Genomic DNA, 20,072 nt, shown 5'->3' with positions numbered 1-20,072 from the left:
TTTGATATTAACGCAAGGAACCCTACTGCACATGCACAAGGCCCGCCCCTCTCTCCTCCTTGCCCGGCGGCCAGGGGAGGGAGCCCCACGCTGACGTCATAGGCCATGGCCCGGACTCCCGGAAGTAGGAAAAAATACCTGTCAAAGACAGGGGGGTGGGAAATTCGATGAGCGGACGTTCCACTTTTGGGTGGAATTCTGCTTTAAGGAATCAGGACCAGATGGATAAGTAAAAAAATATGTTTATTAGGAAAATGACACACATGCAATATCAACACCAGTAGATCAACAAGTAAGTGAAAAGTGAATATAACAAGAAAGCCAAAGTATTAACCTAACTAACTAACTAACTAACTAAAAAATACAAGTGGAGGAACACACATGAGAAGACAGGCAAAGACAAGAGACAAGGAGAGCAGGAAGCCAGTAGTGGCAGCAGGAAGCAGGAAGCAGGTTCCAGGGTAACAGGTCGTCAGATCAGGGTACTAGGAACAGGAACGGATCAGGCTCTGGCAGGGACATGGCTTGCAGGAAAATACTGAAGCCCCGAGCCTCAGTGAAGGGCGGGCTTACATACTCCCAGTAGTCCATATCAGGTGCCACCTGATTACCTGTATGTCCATCTGCTCGGAGACACCCGCTGGTGGCCACCATAACTACACCCTTTGGTGCTAAAAACAACAGTGCCACCAGCAGGTTACCCAAGCAATGACACAGGTCCTGACACATGTATATCAACAGTGAAAAAAGATCATCAAATGGCATTCAAAAACCTTCAAGTTTGAAAAGACCTGACATCAACATATGACAACTGAGCTGATGCTGTCCATTCTCCACATGTTTTGCGACATTAAAATTTCCTCAGGAGAAGCACACAGGGATATCTGAAGATAGAAATCACATGAGAAGTTAAAAGGTATATATATTTAAAAAATAAATAAAAAAATTGCCCCTTTTGGCTTGATATTAGAAACTTACAATTAATTAGAATCTGTCCAAAAGCCTTCACATAGATAACATAATGTAATTAATTTAGAATTTAAATCCAATAACTCAAACTTCCAAATGTGTAACAGGCCAGGAAGGGCCCATCCCAGATGCACACCAGGCTCTACCTGGGAGTTGTAGAGAGGTGGGGAAGATGGAAAGGACAGGTGCCAAATATGTGGATCTCCAGGTGTCCCAACAGATCACAATGAAAAGACAAAAAACAAACATTTCAAATTGTCACATCAAAAATGACCTAGTGAATGTACAAATAAACCAATTGATTACTGGTACAATTATTTATTCCTAAAGTAAGACACATATGCTGTGCTTAGAAAAATTGGTATTTTATTAAAACAAAGTGACTAGTGCTGTTGATAATGGAGACATAGTGCTGCACAAAAAAAAAAAACATACTTATTGAGGGTTGATGTGTGCAGCTATTAAGCTGTCAGCCCGTAGTGAGGGATGTTGGTATCACTGAGTCAATAAGATCCACTGCACCAAAATAAATTGTGCAAACAATACAGGTGTGCATATGGATAAGAACATTTCCAGGCAAAAAAGCTCACAAATCAATACAAAACAAATGAAGTGCCCTAATACATGACAAATGAAAAAAGACCATACCTATTGGAGATCTGTGATAAAGGCTGGAGCCACACATGCACTGTCCGCTCCCAGCTGCAGATGGAAAGCAACTGAGTCAAGCCCTGGGCTAATAAAGTCCAGGTGCTTGACAATCCTGCCCCTCTAGTATCACCATGACAGAAATCAGCCAATGGGCGTGTGTCAGAGCATAATGCAAAAGAGGGAGGCAACAAGTGCCGCCACCCAAATGACTCGGCTGATGAAAATGACATACAGGCCTAGGATGGGACAGGGCCACCAGGTACCCACGTCACGTCCACTCCATCAGGTCCCAAGTCTCACAGCGAGCGCAATGCCAAACCTCCGCACACAGTGAGCATACGGCTGCGTCATGAGGTCAAAGGGGTCCTGGCCAAGATGCAAAAACAGTCTCCGGAACCAGAAGCTGTAGTTGATGCCAAGCCCATCCGTCGGGGGGGGGGGGGAGAGAACACAATGGCGCCACTCTAAGTGCAGTATGTTGCATTTCATTTATTGGAAAAATAGAGCAAACGTATTTACAAACATTGGATGAGATAAGTCATGTAAAACCATGGAACATCCGGAGGACAGTCACTTGTGGATAGCTGCAGTGTAGTGGAGCGGGTGGCGCCGGTGGATACCAATGTTTCCTGTATCTCGATCACACATTGAGCCGGGGCTGTAACGTCAGTTCCAGGTGAGCGATGGGCCGTGTGGATGACGGCACTTCCGGGTTGCTCATCCCCTGGATGTTCCATGATTTTACATGCCTTATCTCATCCAATGTTTGTGAGTACGTTTGCTCTATTTGTCCAATAAATGATATGCAACATACTGCACTTAGAGTGGCGCTATTGTGTTCTCTCCCCAGCCGATTCCAGATTTGCTTCCCATCTGCACTGGGCTGCCTTCAAGTGTTGCAATATGAACTAACAATACTTTTTAACAGTCTCAAGTTTTTACCAGTGCCTTGTTTTTAAGAATTTCCTTGTTTTAAGTTTTGTTCACATCGCTGCTGGTGAAAGCGCCAATTCTCTCCTATGTGCAAGCCCATCTGCCCCCTGTGGCAGAAGCAGAAGGGGACGTGAATATCGCACAGTACATGGGGGACACCATGGGTGAAGCCACCTGACCCAAGTGACAACCCAAAGGCTGTGCAGTAAAAATAGGCTTGCAACTCCCGGGGAAAGACAAAAACAGTCCTTTCCACCTTCCCCACCTCTCTACAACTCCCGAGTAGAGTCTGATGTGCATCTGGGATGGCCCCCTTCTGGCCTGTTACACATTTGGATGTTTCAGCTATTGGATTTTAATTATAAGTTAATAATATTATTTTATTTATGTGAAGGCCTTTGGACAGTTTTCATAATTCTAATGCCGCGTACACACGGTCGTTTTTCGGCATGAAAAAAAAAGAAATTTTTCAGCATGTCCAAAAAACGATGTTTTTCCAACTTCAGCATTAAAAACGACGTTGCCCACACACCATCGTTTTTGAAAAATGTTGAACAAAGAGCGGTGACATACAACACGTACGACGGCACTCTAAAGGGGAAGTTCTATTTGCCTTTGGGCTGCTTTTAGCTGATTCCTTGTTAGTAAAAGACGATTCGTGCTTTTTTGTCTGTTACAGCGTGATGAATGTGCTTACTCCATTATGAATGGTAGTTTTACCAAAACGAGCGCTCCCGTCTCATAACTCGCTTCTGGGCATGTGCGGGTTTAAAACATTGTTTTAGCCCACACACGAAAATTAATTTTTTCTACAATAAAAACTTTTGCAGCATGTTTGAATTTTTTTTTTGTCGGTTTTCAGAAGCCGAAAAACAATGTGAAGCACAAACACACGATCATTTTAAATGACGTTTTTAAAAATGTCATTTTTTTTCATGCCAAAAAACGACCGTGTGTACGCGGCATAACATCAAGCCGGAAAGGGAATTTTTTTATTATTTTTTATATCTTTTAACCTCTCATGTGCTTTCTATCTTCAGATATCCCTGTGTGCTTCTCCTGAGGAAGCGAGTTTTCATCTCGCATTACCGTCTTTTCACATGAGCATTTCTTAGAAAGTTGCGCGAGGGCCCCACTTGCCCAGCGGCCCGAATCAGTAAGTCACTCTCTAGATACAATCACCGCTAGCCGCCGGCCGCTACATTGTACAGGCATCTGCATTACACTTAATCGCCGCTTCGCCGTTATTACTTTCATTGCCTTGCATTGCAGTCATCGATGCACAGCCTCTTGCGGTGCAGTACCAGTGCGCCGAGGCTGAGCGTGCTCCTCTTCCTGGAGTCCTTCCAACACACACATGACACGGTAGGGTGGAGCTTGACGTCCCGGCCAGCGTGACGTCATTCACAGGCCGGCCCGAGAGGCTCGATAAGAAAGTGCTGTGCGGGCGGTGCGAATAGAAGGAAGCTGTAAAATTCAAGTAAGCTCTGCATGGGCACTGGGGAAATCACTGTCAGGTGGATAAGTTGCTTTTCTATTTTGGCAGCAGTGTTTTCTGGCTGAAGTGGGTTAACGTTGGGTGGGGGGGGGGGGGCAGGGACTATCAGTGCAGCTCATCAGTCAGTGCCACCTATAAGTGACAGTGCCACCTATCAGTGCCCAGTAGTGCAGCTTATCAGTGTCACCTATCAGTGCCACAGCAGTGCAGCTTATCAGTGTCACCTATCAGTGCCCAGCAGTGCAGCTCATCAGTGCCACCTATCAGTGCTGCCCATCACTGCAATTCATCAGTGCCAGCGCCCCTATCAGTGCCCATGAAAGCTGCCTATCAGTGCAGCTCATCAGTGCCACCTATCAGTGCCCAGCAGTGCAGCTCATCAATGCCACCTATCAGTGCTGCCTATCAATCCAGCTCATCAGTGCCCATCAGTCCAGCTCATCAGTGTCAATCAGTGCTGCCTAACATCAGTGCTGCCTAACTGATAAAAAATGAGCTTCGCAGCACAATGGGGCAGCAGCATTTGAACTGGCTTTCACTAAAAAAACATTGACTTCAAGCCAAGTATAAAGGAATTCTCTACAAAGAAGTATTGTTAATTTAATAAATAATTAGTGCTTTTGTACTGTCCCATTTCAATATCTAATTTCTTGTTTTTCAATTTTGTGCTTTTCAAGCTTGTGTTATATTGTACAAACGCTGTGTTAATGTTTAAACACTGATTTTGTTGGAAGTACCAATAAATATAGCCTTATTGATAATTTGCATTTTTATTCTCGTGCGTGATTGTGTAGACAGGGTCCCAGTTCACTGTATTGCCCGGGAGCCTATAATGCTCTTAAGATGGCACTACCTAGCTTGCATAAAACACATCTGTATACCTACCTATTTTAAATCCGGTCCGGTTATGTGATCCTGTGGCTAGGGAGTGCTTGACAATGTCTGAGAATAGTGGGAGCTGTAAAGTCACTCATAGGCTTCCATGTCCCAGACGTTGTCGGCACTCCCTGTCCTTCACTGCAACACCCGCTCACTGACACAGGGGGGCCAGAACTGCAGAATCAAGTGACCAGGCTGAAAATATTCAAGCCTAGGTTGACACATTTGTAGGTGCGGACACAACCGCACACGTTCCTACACCCACAAGCGTCTGCAGCCAAAATGCATTGCTCTTTAGTAGACATATGGGGATGCCAGTGATTCTTAATGGCACCTCCACTCAACAAAAAATTCAGCGTGTTTCTAGGGTGCGACAACCACATATTGCAAGGTCGGGGACTTTTTCTCCACGTTTCCTGCAGCTACAACAGCCTATTCTAATGAATGGGTTGCTTTGCCTGCGCAAATGTATCCACATAAGATGTGAACCTAACCTAAAAATAGGTAAGTACAACAGATCTTTTTGAATCTGGGCAGGCAGGATAGGTAGGAGGAGGAGGTGGGAGGGAACATTCTTAAAAATAGACAGTATTAGGCATTTCTTAAAATGTATGCAGATTAACCACTTCCCATCCCGCCTATGTACATATGACGTCCACAGGAGGCATCTCCCATCCTGGGTGGACGTCATATGACGTCCTGGGCTTCCCGGCCGACTAGGGGGCGCGAGCATGCCCGCCACATCACTCGTGACCCGGTGAGCGTGCCCGGCGGCCGCGATGGCCACCGGGCACGTGATCACAGCAGGACCGTGGATCTGTGTGTATAAACACACAGATCCACATCCTGTCAGAGGAGAGGAGACCAATCTGTGTTCCCAACACAGATTGGTCTCCTCACCTTGTGAGTCCCCGCCCCCTACAGTTAGAATCACTCCCTAGGGAACACATTTAACCCCTTGATCGCTCCCTAGTGTTAACCCCTTCCCTGCCAGTCACATTTACACAATAATCAGTGCAGTTTTATAGCACCGATCTCTGTATAAATGCGAATGGTCCCAAAAATGTGTCAAAAGCGTCCAATATGTCCATCGCAATGTCACGGTCACAATAAAAATCGCAGATCGCCGCCATTACTAGTAAAAAAAAAAAAAAATGCCAAAAATCTATCCCCTATTTTGTAGACGCTATAACTTTTGCGCAAACCAATTAATATATGCTTATTGCGATTTTACCAAAAATATGTAGAATACATATCGGCCTAAGCTGAGGAAAAAATAAATAAAAAATTGGGATATTTATTAAATCAAAAAGTAAAAAATATTGTGTTTTTTTTCAAAAATGTCGTTCTTCTTTTGTTTATAGCGCAAAAAATAAAAACCACAGAGGTGATCAAATATCACCAAACGAAAGCTCTATTTGTGGGGAAAAAAACCCTAAAGATTTCATTTGGGTACAGTGTTGCATGACCGCGCAATTGTCATTCAAAGTGCGACAGCGCTGAAAACTAAAAATTGGTCTGGGCAGAAAGGGGCTGAAAATGCTCTGTATTGAAGTGGTTAAACATCTCTCATATGTATATTTAATCACTAGTATTTAGCTGTGTGCCTAGAGTGCAGCTTTAAATAAATCCTCATTGAAAATCTGAACACTGTCTGTGTATTCCTGCTGGACTCACTGTCTGTCCATCTGGCTCCTCGGTGCAGAAAATGTGTTATCTGGCTCATACTAGTTCACTCTTTTTTATGACTTTTTGTCAGATCCTGGGTCCTGAGTAACACTTTTCCAGTTCTTTGCAACAGCTTCAAACATTTCTCCCTATCACTTTCTTTTAGGTGCCATGAGAGCTCCAGTCAAGGTAAAATGTTTTACGTGGTCTTCGCCATGAAAGCGATACTGAAGAGGGAGGAATGAGCAGCCTCGTTGTTAGTAGTTAGAAGATGATGACCTACTTTGCTGACATTGATACATTTCCTCAGCTCTTTCTTACTTTTTCTCAAAAGTTTTTTAGGACTGCCGCATAGTGCTGCTGATCATTAGGTAATCTAAAATCCAACGATTATACAGCTCACTTAACCAAAACCAAGCTGTTTTAAACGCCAGTCAGCTTTCACTTGAGAGAAATTTTGTTTTGAAGGCAGTAAATTATTCATATGAAAGACGTAGGCAGGAGATCACACGGCCTCCAAGACGTATTTCTTTTCCAATTTTTTTTTTCCTCCTCTGCAGTAAATACAAACATTCTGATCTTGTACTATTTATTGCAAACGATGGCCCATAGTTTTAAAATGTTAGGAATTATTTAAGAGGTCTTGCAGTTCCGAGCTAGAGACAAAGCTAATTTTGCTTTGAGTCTGATAGATGTTTGTGGTGCATTTGCTAAAATCATGCTTATGCAGGGCTTTTGAAAACAGCTCTATGTTCTAAATCTCAACTAATAAACCTGTGTGATTGTACAGGCAGTAGTATTCAGGGGCGGACTGACCATTGAGTCACTCGGGCACTGCCCGAGGGCCCCATGCCACTAGGGGGCCCCATCAGGGTTGCCAGGCTCAGTAAAACCAGGGACAGTATGTAAAAATCTGTGTTTTTTTTTTACATATGTCCCTGATATGTCCGAAACTGACATGCTTTTGAAGTGAAAATCCAGAGATTTTAGCTGCCCCGCCTCTGCACTGCCTCCTGGCGTGGTGGCCATCTGTAACCCCCTGGGGCACCATAATCTTCTATTGCCCGGGGGCCCCATGAGTTGTCAGTCCGCCCCTGGTAGTATTAGATACTTTTAAGCATATTTAGGCTTGTGGTTGGGGGCAGAAAAAATGGGCAGCTAAGTGGCTTTTTTTTTTTACATGCTCCAACTACCCCAAAGTAGGAAAAAGCTCAGGAAATGTATTAATGTCAGAAAACTAGGTCATCATCATCTAACTGCTAACAACAAGGCTACTCCCTCTTGTTCAGTGTGTCACCTTCATGGCGAAGACCACAATCTACAAAAGGCAGCCGCGTCGGGGCATACCTACAAAGGTTAAACACTCTGTTGATTTTGGAGGCCGATTCAAGTGAATGGGCAGTGGCTACGGTGCAGGACACAGCTTTTAGGGATGGTGAAAAGACAATATAATGCCCCCTCACCACCTATTAAAGCGGGGGTTCACCCGCTAGCAGAGCCAGCATAGTAAGGGCATTTACTTTCGGCGTTTTTTTTTTCTCCGTACATACCTTTATATTCTGTTTTTGTCCAGGGCTTCCGGGTTCCGATGACTGCGGGACTGGGCGTTCCTATCCTTCCGTTCGATGATTGACGGCTTGTGAAACAGGTGACCTGTCGAACAACGCGCGTCACCAGATGTCGGGAAATAGCCGAGCTGCGAGTCGACACTATACGGCGCCTGCGCAGTCAGCTCTACACGGCGGGCGCAGGCGCGGTATAGTGTCGGCTATTTCCGGAAATCTGGTGACGCGCGTTGTGCTACAGGTCACCTGTTTCACAAGCCGTCAATCATCGAACCGAAGGATAGGAACGCCCAGTCCCGCAGTCATCATGACCCTGAGGCAGGGATAGGAACGCCCAGTCCCGGAGTCATCAGAACGCCGAAGCCCTGGACCAAATCAGAATATAAAGGTAAGTACGGAGAAAAAAAAAAACCTGCCGAAAGTATATGCCCTTACTATGCTGGCTCTAATGTTAAAAATGTGTTTTTAGGGTGAACCTCCACTTTAATAGCTCTCTAAAAGGTGAACCACCGTGGGCTGCTTGTAAACCATCCATTGCAGCTGAAATTATGGCAGATATAAAAACACATACATTTATAACGTTTTTTTTATGAACATACTTTGTAACTATTTATAAATGCAGCTAGTATAAATACCTGAATGTGTCTAATTATCATCTTGCTGTTATCATCTGTGAAACTGGAAAAGGGAGGGGCAGTAATAATAGTCAATCAGGTGTACATGTTAACAGGAGGAGGAAGCAGAGGGATGACTAATCAGTATTCTGATGTTCATTCACTGTCCAGTCACAGGCAAGGGGGCAGGTTGGTGAGAAAGCTGTATTGCTGGACTGCAGTAGAAATAAGTTCAGTCACCAAGCTGGCTCTACTGCCTTGCAGGTCTGTAAAAAAAAAAAAAAAAAAAAAGTCTCAAGCCTGTCTGGACAAAATGATAAATTCCTGGGAAAAATAAATATTGTAGTTCTCATATTCTTATATGTGTATTTAGCTGTTTGTCTAGAGTGCAGCTTTACCATCACTATAAAAAAATAATAATGATAGACTATAAAACAAGGTAACCAATTCGATTTTTATATTTTTCCTCATTAATCAATAACTACAATAATCAAAACGCCAACTGGCACTGCAGCTTGCACTTTATTACAGTACCTTGGAAAAGTATTCATACCACTTGAAATTGTCCACATTTGTCATGTTACAGCCAAAAATGTAAATGTGTTTTATTGGGATTTTACTGTATGTGATAGACCAACACAAAGTGGCACATAATTGTGAGGTGGAAGGAAAATTATATCTTAAAAGTCTGTCGTGCATTTGTATTCAGTCCCCTTTACTCTGATACACCTAACCAACTGGAACCAACTGCCTTTAGAAGTCACCTAATTAGTATACAGAGTCTACCTGTGTGTAATTTAATCTCAGTATAAATACAGCTGTTCTGTGAAGCCCTCAGAGGTTTTTTAAAGAACTTTAGTGAACAACAACATCATGGAGGCCAAGGAACACATCAGACATGTCAGGGATAACGTTATGGAGAAGTTTAAAGCAGGGGTTTCGCGGGAATCCGTTTTTTTTTTTATATGCATCTGCCGCTCTTAATATTCTTAATAGTGTACTCACCTGTCCTATTTTAATAGCCGTCCGCATTGTCATTCTGCCGAAAAAGATCATTTATAAAAATATTTGCTGATCGCTTCCATCTTGCTTGAAGCCCACAAGCAAATCCTTCCAGGATACAGTGAATGCTGATGTCCCAGCATTCACCGCTCTATCCCGCGCATGTGCAGTGTTGACGGTGAGCGGCGCCGTCAACACTACATGGTTGCCATCACAACGGCCGGCGTACTGAAAAGGTCACGCCCCGTTGTGACGACATCCATGTGTCATATCACGCAAAAGTGCTTCTGGTGGGCTAGAGAACCGTCTCCTGGGCAGCGTCACGCTGTGTTCCCAGGAGACACTGGGGCGATCACAGCTAAAGCATATTTTTGTCAGTTCTGGTATAGTAATCTTTAACGAAATGACGGTGTCTTAAAAATAATCAGCAAAACATTCCCAAATAACACACAAAAATCGTTTTATTTTATAATTAACCTGAAAAACATGAAAAAAATAGGAAGTTGTAACAAGGGGTGATGTCAGCACCTTCCTCCTCCCCAGATACTTGTCACTCGAACTTGCATATGTCAGCATGTGCAGCACAACAAGGTCATATGTAAAAACTGTCTGAAAATCACATTTCTAAGTTAATCAAAACTGACGTGAAAATTAGGTATTTGTTTATTGGTTTCCAATTTTTTTTTTTTTTTATTTAAAGTTGAGTTTGCATCGAAAGACAAGGATTGCTTGTTTGTAAAGCCTGGTACAGGCGATGAGCTTAACGGACGAATAATTGTCTGTTTTTTTGTTTTTTTTTTGCATGCTAGTCTCATATCGAAAATAAAGAGGTTACTCAACTTATAAAAATTCTTGCACGACTGAATACAACCTTGATGTAATGTGTTGAATTGTTTTGTAATGTATTCCTTCGTTTCTGAGCATGCGTAGTCTTGCTCTTATGATTTTTTTTGGGAAAAAACCTGTGCTAAACAAATGAAAATCGGATGTTGTGTTTACTTATGATAAAAAAATTCTAGCCTGCACCTTCAAGTTGTGGTCTCTGAAAAGTTGGAATCGGCTGTCAAAAACGCTATACCAATGATCAGATAATCAGCCGACTGTACGTCGTACAACATTTTTCTTTCAATGTTCTTATTGTGTGTACGGCCTTAAAGGGGTTGTAAAGGTACAATTTTTTTTCCTAAATAGCTTCCTTTACCTTAGTGCAGTCCTCCTTCACTTACCTCATCCTTCGATTTTGCTTTTAAATGTCCTTATTTCTTCTGAGAAATCCTCACTTCCTGTTCTTCTGTCTGTAACTCCACACAGTAATGCGAGGCTTTCTCCCTGGTGTGGAGTGTTGTGCACGCCCCATCCCTTGGACTACAGGAGAGTCAGGACGCTCTCTACGTTGCATATAGAGAAAGGAGCTGTGTGTTAGTGGCCGTCCTGACTCTTCTGTTATCCAAGACAGACAGAAGAACAGAAAGTGAGGATTTCTCAGAAGAAATAAGGACATTTAAAAGCAAAATCGAAGGATGAGGTGAGTGAAGGAGAACAGGACAAAGGTAAAGGAAGCTATTTAGGAAACAAAAAATTGTACCTTTACTTTTTTTTTCCAGTAGACTTAATCATTTGTGCGTTCATTCGCAGTCTCCGTCCTAGTTCACATCATAGTTGGAAATGCTTCAGAACTTTATTGTTACGTGTATATATTTAGATATAATGAGCCTATTCCGGCCCAGAATAAATATACAAAAATACTTTAATTTCCAATTATTAAGAAAAACCCACCCCCTAACCGCTCCCTAGCCAACCCACCCTCCTCTCTCCGACTATCCATCTTGTCTTGTGTCTCCCTTTGCCTATTGCCCTTCCTGCTCTATAACATCCTGTATACAAATCTCGGTGAAGCTGCCATTTCAGTTTAAATCACCCTTCTCCTTCCTCCCCCATAAACCTGAGCTGTTCGGTGTAATACATTTTGTTTATTTTACAGAGCCAGTTCCTCACCGTTGGACTTTTAGGGTCCTTCCACTGTCTGGGGATCAGACTTTTTGCTGCACTTAGTATATGGGGAAGCATGGTTCTCATATACTGTTTAATGGGCATTTTTGTCCCATGAAACAAACAGACCCACTGGTCAGCAGGTATTTTAATTCCTGTGATTTCCTTGATTACTAATAAGACTTTATTCCAGTATATTTTGATTTTGATTTTGATTTGATTTTGATTTTTGATTTTGATTTTTGGACAGGTCCACCATAGGTGTGACATAGTTCCCGGTTCCAAACAGCCCCTCCAACAAAATTTGGAGGTTTCCCTTTGATAGTGGTGTGCTATATCCGGGGTTATATACCAGCGTGCTAAACATTTGAAGTTAATTTCTATCAGCGCGCAATTAGTAATTGATGTAATATAAATAAAAATTATGCTTCGCTGCGTGAACTATAAATCAAAAAGAGTGACCAAAATTATAGCATATGAATTAAAACATACATTGATAATATGTGCATAACACCCATATAAGTAATGCTGATCAACGTTCATGTGAAAGAAAAACATATATATAGTAACATGTGCATGCATGAAGCCTCAGTGCAACACACATGTGATGAATCAAACAAAGTTCATAAAGTGTTCAATCTCCGTGCAATTCCAAAATAAATCACAGATGAGTGCTGAAAGTATCCCAGGAAACCGTGTCTGTTTAGCAGGATAGAAGAAAGCCTCCACCTCCTATCACTAATCTGCTTACCGACTTAAGTGGATCCCTAATCAAAGAGATAAAAAGCGCATTTGGCTCATCAGCCCTGTTGTGTCTCAGACAATCCAGCAACTTGGTCTCCACCTCAATAATCACAATATATCTCTCCAACAGGTCACCCCACAGGTTGTGGCCCAAAAAGGAAAAATAAGTCAACATAGAGCAGTATTGCAATGTAAAAGGCAATTTATTAGGACATCAGTTGCACTCACATTTATGTATTGGGGCCTTGGAGGAAGTCTGCTATTGGACAAAACGGCGTAGGGAGGAGCGGCGTGCTGACGTCACCATTTTGTGTACCTTCACTGCCATCCGGAAGGACGAGCGGTACGAGAGAGCCGGCCGGCTATAAAAACAAACGCCTAATTTTTTCTACATAAATGTGAGTGCAACTGATGTCCTAATAAATTGCCTTTTACATTGCAATACTGCTCTATGTTGGCTTCTTTTTCCTTTTTGGGCCACAACCTGTGGGGTGACCTGTTGGAGAGATATATAATCCCGCCAAAATTTTATAAATCGGAGAAATCCCGCCCCTTCCGTTCGGCGCTGAGCACAAATGCTCTAATGGGAGCAAGTTTCCCTCTGACCTAATCGGATAAGGGAGGGATTCCACGAAATATTTCAGCTGAAAATATTGCCACCTATTTAGCTCAAACAATTCCTGATAAGTACAAATGTTTCCATCTTTTAGTATGTCCCTTTGTTGTGCATCTGTTTTTTTTTTTTTATCCAATTACCAAACAAGCTTACTTTCCCTGGTGCACAATAATTAGTATCAGTTAGTGGGATTAATGGGGAATTATAATCCCATTTTTCCTTTTTGTGTCCCCTATCCCATATTGACATAGATGTCAGTGTAATCATGTGCATGTGCTCTTTTTGCTGTCTAAGTTGTGCCGGGATCCAAATCTCTTTCCCCAACATTGACTTATTTAGGCTACTTTCCAATTTAACCCACCTTTTCTCTTTATTTTCTTTAACCCAATCCACCACCCGTGCCATGTAAATAGCCCTATAATATGTGTTAATGTCCGGTACCCCCAGACCTCTGTGTGCCTCGTCTCTTATTAAAATTTCCATGCTTATACGCGGTTGTTTATTCCGCCATATAAACCTACTTAATAACTTTTTTAATGTCTAACATTAAAAAAGTACCTTTACAACCACTTTAAGACACTGTGTAAAAAAAATCAACACAAAAAAAACAAAACACAACATCAAAAAAACAAGGAAAAGCACCTGTGGGGAAAACCTAAAAAACATATTTACTCTATATTCCAGCATCTGCATGTGTCTAATAGGCAAGGCCACTTTAGACCTTCTGAGGATATATTGTGGGATATCCTATACACCGTTGGAACATCCCTAGTCAAGATTTGGGTTCCTCTGTGTTTTCAGGATCTCATCTAGAAGGCCCATGATGTTGCCCTAACATAGGTTACACTGGCAGACCTTGGGGTATAAAGTAAGTATAATTTTTAAGTAATTTTCTTTTTTTCATGCAGTGTTTTTTTATTTATTTTTTATTATGGAGGGGTGATTCTCTAACCAGTATGCTTTTCTTGATTACCACGTTAACCCATTTATTTTTTTATTTAATTTTTTTATGTAGTGTGTTTTAATAGAGTACAGAAAGTTTTGAAGTTTTTTATGACCCAATTTCCTTGCTGTGTACATTTGTGAAACAGTGTCTGGTTGCATTATTGGTAAGGACCACAATGTCTGTTCTGTGCGGCTGTTGGAATGAAGGTTTTGCTGGGTGCAAAAGAGAGGGGGACAGAGGAACTCCAATCATTGCTGAATTCCCACCAAATTGGGCAACGTGGAATCAATGATGTCAACCCATCAACCATCCCACAGAAAACATTGGGGACACATCGATTCCACAGGAAGTGCTGGGATACAACTGTGTGCAAAATATGTTTGATTTAAGAATCCTAAGGAAGCATATCTAAATATCAAGGACACTTCCTACATGAGTAAAAAAATGTAATACAATTCTATAAAAATATCATTGCAACCCAGAAAAGAGCTTTAAACATATCTACTTAGATGCATAGATGCATTCTGGCATTCTTCCATATGTTCTTGCTCCCCTACATGTCCCTCAACTAAACACCCTTTTACTAAAGGACTAACATTATTATGTTTCATGTGTGTTTATTTCTTACAGTTGATTTAATATAAAAAGATAAAGGCAAGAAGAAAGCATTTTTTATGTATTCTTTCTTTTTTAAGTTTTGTTTATGAGAAATAAAGCTGTAGTGTTTTGTGTGCGGCTTCTAAATATTTCTTATCAATAGTTTCCATACTAAAACAAAGCTCTAAAACAAATGACTGTTTTTTACAGCAAATACACTGAAGGAAAGTATCTTTCCAATTGTATATAAAAATGGTATACATTCATACTAGAATTGTTAATCTGAAACAGTCCTATAGTAATTGGATTTCACATTGGCACGTTAAATTATTTGTGAACATAATGCTACACAGGCTAATTAAATTACAGAAAATATCATTTTTAAATTGAATGTAATTGCTTTTAGTTTTGTTACAAATATTTTTTTTAGTCACCTTTATTTTTATGTTATTTTCTTATGTTAAGGCCTATTAATACTTCTTTTCTCTCATATCGGGGGGCATGTCTAAAGAAAGTGGGATGATATAAGTGGGATGATTGGCTACAGGTAGCTGCAGAATGACAGCGAGGTGCCTGCTTGGAGCCACTGTCTAACAACTCAGAAGGGCTGGGCAGGGGGCCTAGAAAAAAATTATTTCAGAGATACAGGTACGCCATGCATCACACATCAGTCTGTATCCCCAAGAAGGTAGAGCAGACATGCAAACTGACTACACTATCACAAATATAGAATATTGGGTGGGGGTACCTGTACATACCATTCTGGCACAATCCCCTATAAGTGCATATTGGAAGGGAAAATGTGTTTCCCATAAATCTCCTATAACAAGGAAATTCATGGGAGATGGGGATTTTTAAAAGCGCCCAGATAATAATAATTATTCAAACAAAAAATATAATGTGAAATCAATACATTTTATTTATACAAAACTTTAAAAACAATAAAGGTACAAATCCTCTGAAAAGCATATCATGCTATACATGTTCACATATCGTACATGGATTGCATTTGGGGAATCCCAGGAAGTGTATGGATGAACGTGTTTTTTCCAAGTTGACGGAAAAAACATTTCCCCCTTCCCTACCCCCCTCTTTTTTTTACAATGATACACTACATTTTGTGCTGTATTCTCCCTCTTCGGTCCTCATTTTGTATATAATAAATGATATGCAACTATATTTTCATTTTCATCTATATATATATGTATCTATATCAAATGAAAATATAGTCGCATATCATTTATTATTTGAAAGTTTGATTTTATATTATATTTTTTGTTTGGCTAATTATCAGGACACTTTTAAAAATCCCCATCTCCCATGAAACCCCTTGTTATAAAAGATTCATGGGATACATTTTCCCTTCAACTATCACTGATGGTGGCTTCACATGTGGACTCTCTGATCAGAAGTGCATTCTTTGATCAAAAGTGCGAGTTAAAAACCAGGATTTGAAACAGGAGGTAAGACAGGAGTCTTCATTATTTTTTTCAATCACTGATCCAGAACAAGCTTGCAGCTAATAAAGTTGGAACTCTTGCTATATAGATTCAGCGGTGCAGCAGACGCTCTCATCTTAGTCTGCTCACCCCAGGGATAGTGAGAGCAGGACGCTCTCAAACGAGTCGGCTCTCCCCAGGGATAGTGCAGCCAGGCAGGGTCCACCACACCCCCCTAGCCAATTGATCCAGGGTTGCACCGATCGCCGTTAAGGGGTCAGGAAGGAATTTTTTCCCCCGATCGCTGCAGATTGGCACAGCACGCCGGGGGTTTTTCGCCTTCCTCTGGACCAATCGGGGAGAGAAGACTCAACGAGTGACGGCTCACTTGGACAGTCTTCCACCCATCACGTCCGGCGTCTCGCGGCTCTTCCCGCATCCGCGCCAGACCAGGCCTCATTCGCGGCCGCCGCAATTAGGAAAGACTGATGACAATGTGACTGGCGACAATGGCTAATCTGCGATACTCTGCGCACTCTATTCGGGGTCTGAGACAATTCGCAACAGCATTACCAGCCGTCACCAAAAAGGCCTTAAAAATAGAGCAACTTTTGAGATTCGATCGACGATCGACCATCAAAAATTTTAACTATTTAACCCAGCTCGAGCACATATCATGTGCTTTGATCAACACAAGATCGGCAGTAAAACACCGATTAGAAATCCACGATTTCTTACTACAAAACGATCTAGACTGCCTCTTTATTACAGAAAGCTGGCTCTCAGACGACTGCAACACCATTCTCGGAGAATTGGTGCCAGAAAACTATCGCATTATAACGGAAAACAGAATAGGGCAAAGAGGAGGAGGCCTGGCGGTGATCCACAAGAATCGCATTACAATCACTAAGCCAGCCCTTCAAAATCCTCTTCCATTCATGGAAACCCTTACTCTTCAACTTCAAACTTCCCCCCAGGAGACTGTTCACATTCTCCTCTGCTATAGGCCACCTGGGCCAAAATCGCAGTTTTTGCCATCATTAACGGAGTTTATATCCACTTATACCCTTAACAGCAAACACCTTTTGCTGCTCGGGGACTTTAATCTGTGGGCCAACTCCGCACAGGATCCCATTGCGGACGCCTGCATTGATCACCTGGAGGGATTAGGGCTACAGCAACTTATATGCGGGCCAACACATGCTTCAGGTCACACACTCGACCTAATTTTCAGACAAAATCTGAAAATAAGCATTTTAGAAAATGAACCATTGCCATGGACAGACCACCATGCAATTAATTTCATAATCTCCAAAATTCCCCCAGTGATAAAAGCACCCAAGCCGGTGACAATACACTGGGCTAGATCTCAGAAGAAGCTCCATTCGGAACTCTTCAAATCTACCTTGGGAAACAGAATCAAAACAATCCATCCACATCAAACAGCCGCAGATACACTGGACGCCATAAACGCAGCCCTGCTACAGTCAGCCGATTTAGTAGCACCGAAACGCAAAGCCTGCATTCGAAAAAGAAAGTCCGGCTGGTTCAACAACCAGCTGTCGCTTCTGAAGCAAGAGCGCAGAAGGGCGGAAGCCGCCTGGAAAAGAAGTCCTGCAGAGGATAACCTCATCATCTACAAGGCAATAACAACACGATATCATAAAGAAATCTTCAAAGCCAAGAAACATCATTTTTCTTTGGCGATTAACAGCGCCCTAAACCGCCCCCGCGAACTCTTCAAGATGGTCACCCAGACCATGAACCCAGGATGTCTTGAAGTCCCCAACTCAGACACCCAAGAGTTCTGCAATGAACTATCGGATTTCTTCATCAACAAAATTGAAAGAATCCGGGAAAGCATCATGCAAAACAATACCCCCCTCAACCCCACCGTCAATCAACCACAAAACACCCACAGAAACGCTCTACAATCAACAAAGTTCACTCTGGAACCGATCTCCATCGATACCACAAAAAATATCATTGGTGCTTTGCGGAACAGCACATCGCCCAATGACATCATCCCCACCAAACTGCTGAAGGAATGTGCCGACATCCTGGCACCACCCATCACACAGCTTATAAACCAGTCATTTAAGGAAGGCACAGTGCCATCCCTGTTGAAAGAGGGCACAATCCAGCCCATCTTGAAAAAACCTAACCTGGATCCCAAGGACCCAACTCACCGCCGTCCCATAACAGGCCTTAATGTTCTCTCCAAGATAATGGAGAAAGTAGTGGTACAACAGCTGCAACAGCATCTAGATACCCACAATCTACTGGATCCATTACAATCAGGCTTCCGTCCCGGACACGGGACAGAAACGGCCTTACTCAAAATATGGGACGATGCCCTCGAGGCCGCAGACGAAGGAGAATCTTGTCTCCTGGTTCTGCTGGACCTAAGCGCAGCCTTTGACACGGTAGACCACAAACTGTTACTGATGCGACTAGCCAAGGTAGCAGAAGTCGCAGAAGGTGATTTACCATGGTTTTCTTCCTTTCTTGAAAACCGATCACAAACAGTTAAATTGGGTTGTTTCACGTCGGAAAAGCGCACGGTGTCATGTGGAGTCCCCCAAGGATCCCCCCTGTCACCGGTGCTTTTCAACATCTATCTTCGCCCTCTCTTTGATATTATCAGTAGCCAAGAACTACTCTATCACTCTTATGCAGACGATACGCAACTGTATTTTCGCATCTGCAACAAAAAGGATCATCATCTCAGTTTAGAGAAATGTCTCTCTTTGATAGAAAACTGGATGACTAAGGCCGGGTACACACGGACAAACATGTATGGTGAAAGCGGTCCGTCGGACCGTTTTCACCATACATGTCTGCCAGAGGGCTTCTGTACGATGGTTGTACACACCATCGTACAGAAGTCCGCGCGTAAACAATACGCGGGGCGTGTCCGCGGTGTCGCCGCGTCGATGACGCGGTGTCGCCGCGACAATGACGCGGCGACGTGGGCGGCCCGCCTTTAAAATGCTTCCACGCATGCGTCGAAGTCATTCGACGCATGCGAGGCACGGCGGGCGGCTGGACATGTACGGTAGGTCTGTACTGACGACCGTACATGTCCGAGCGGGCTGAATTCCAGCGGGCTGTTTTAAAACAAGTCCAGGAATATTTGTCTGCTGGGAAAAGGCCCGGCGGGCCAGTTTCAGCAGACATGTTTGCTCGTGAGTATGGGGCCTAAGAGTTATCTTAAACTCAACAGTTCAAAAACAGAACTCCTTATGTTTCACGCCAGCCGAAAGAGTCAACTGGCAACAACCTGGACACCCCCGCCCATTCTGGGCCAAATCATCACCCCTAGCTCCAAAGTCAAAAGTCTCGGGGTCATCTTCGACACCTTCATGACAATGGACGCACAAATAGGGTCAGTAGTCAGCGGAGCGCACCATCTGTTGCGCCTACTACGCAGACTTATTCCATTTATCCCCAAAGAAGACGTAGCAGTCGTGGTGGGAACAATCGTGAATTCCAGACTGGACTATGCAAATGCCCTTTACCTCGGACTCCCAAAGTACCAAATCTCTCGTCTGCAAGTCGTACAGAATACGGCCGCCAGACTTGTGACTGGGAAAAAAAAATGGGAATCAATCTCACCTTCGTTGAGAACCCTTCACTGGCTGCCAGTAAAAGACAGAATTGCATTTAAAGCACTCTGCCTGACACATAAGTGCATCCATGGGAAGGCTCCGCAATATCTTTGCGACAAGATAGAACCTCACAATTCGAATCGCGTTCTGCGATCCACCGACCAAAATCTGGTCAGGGTACCAAAAACCAAATACAAGTCCAAAGGAGAAAGAAGGTTTGCTTTTCAGGGTCCTAGACTATGGAACGCTTTACCAACCAGCATTCGGTTGGAGGAAAACCACCTGACTTTCAGAAGACGAATCAAAACTCTGCTCTTTTGATGACATGAGACACGAACAACTAGCGCCCAG

The sequence above is a fragment of the Rana temporaria genome, chromosome 1 (assembly GCF_905171775.1).
Source record: "Rana temporaria chromosome 1, aRanTem1.1, whole genome shotgun sequence".
NCBI classification, from domain to species: Eukaryota; Metazoa; Chordata; class Amphibia; order Anura; family Ranidae; genus Rana; species Rana temporaria.
Note: the sequence above shows the minus strand (reverse complement) of the source record.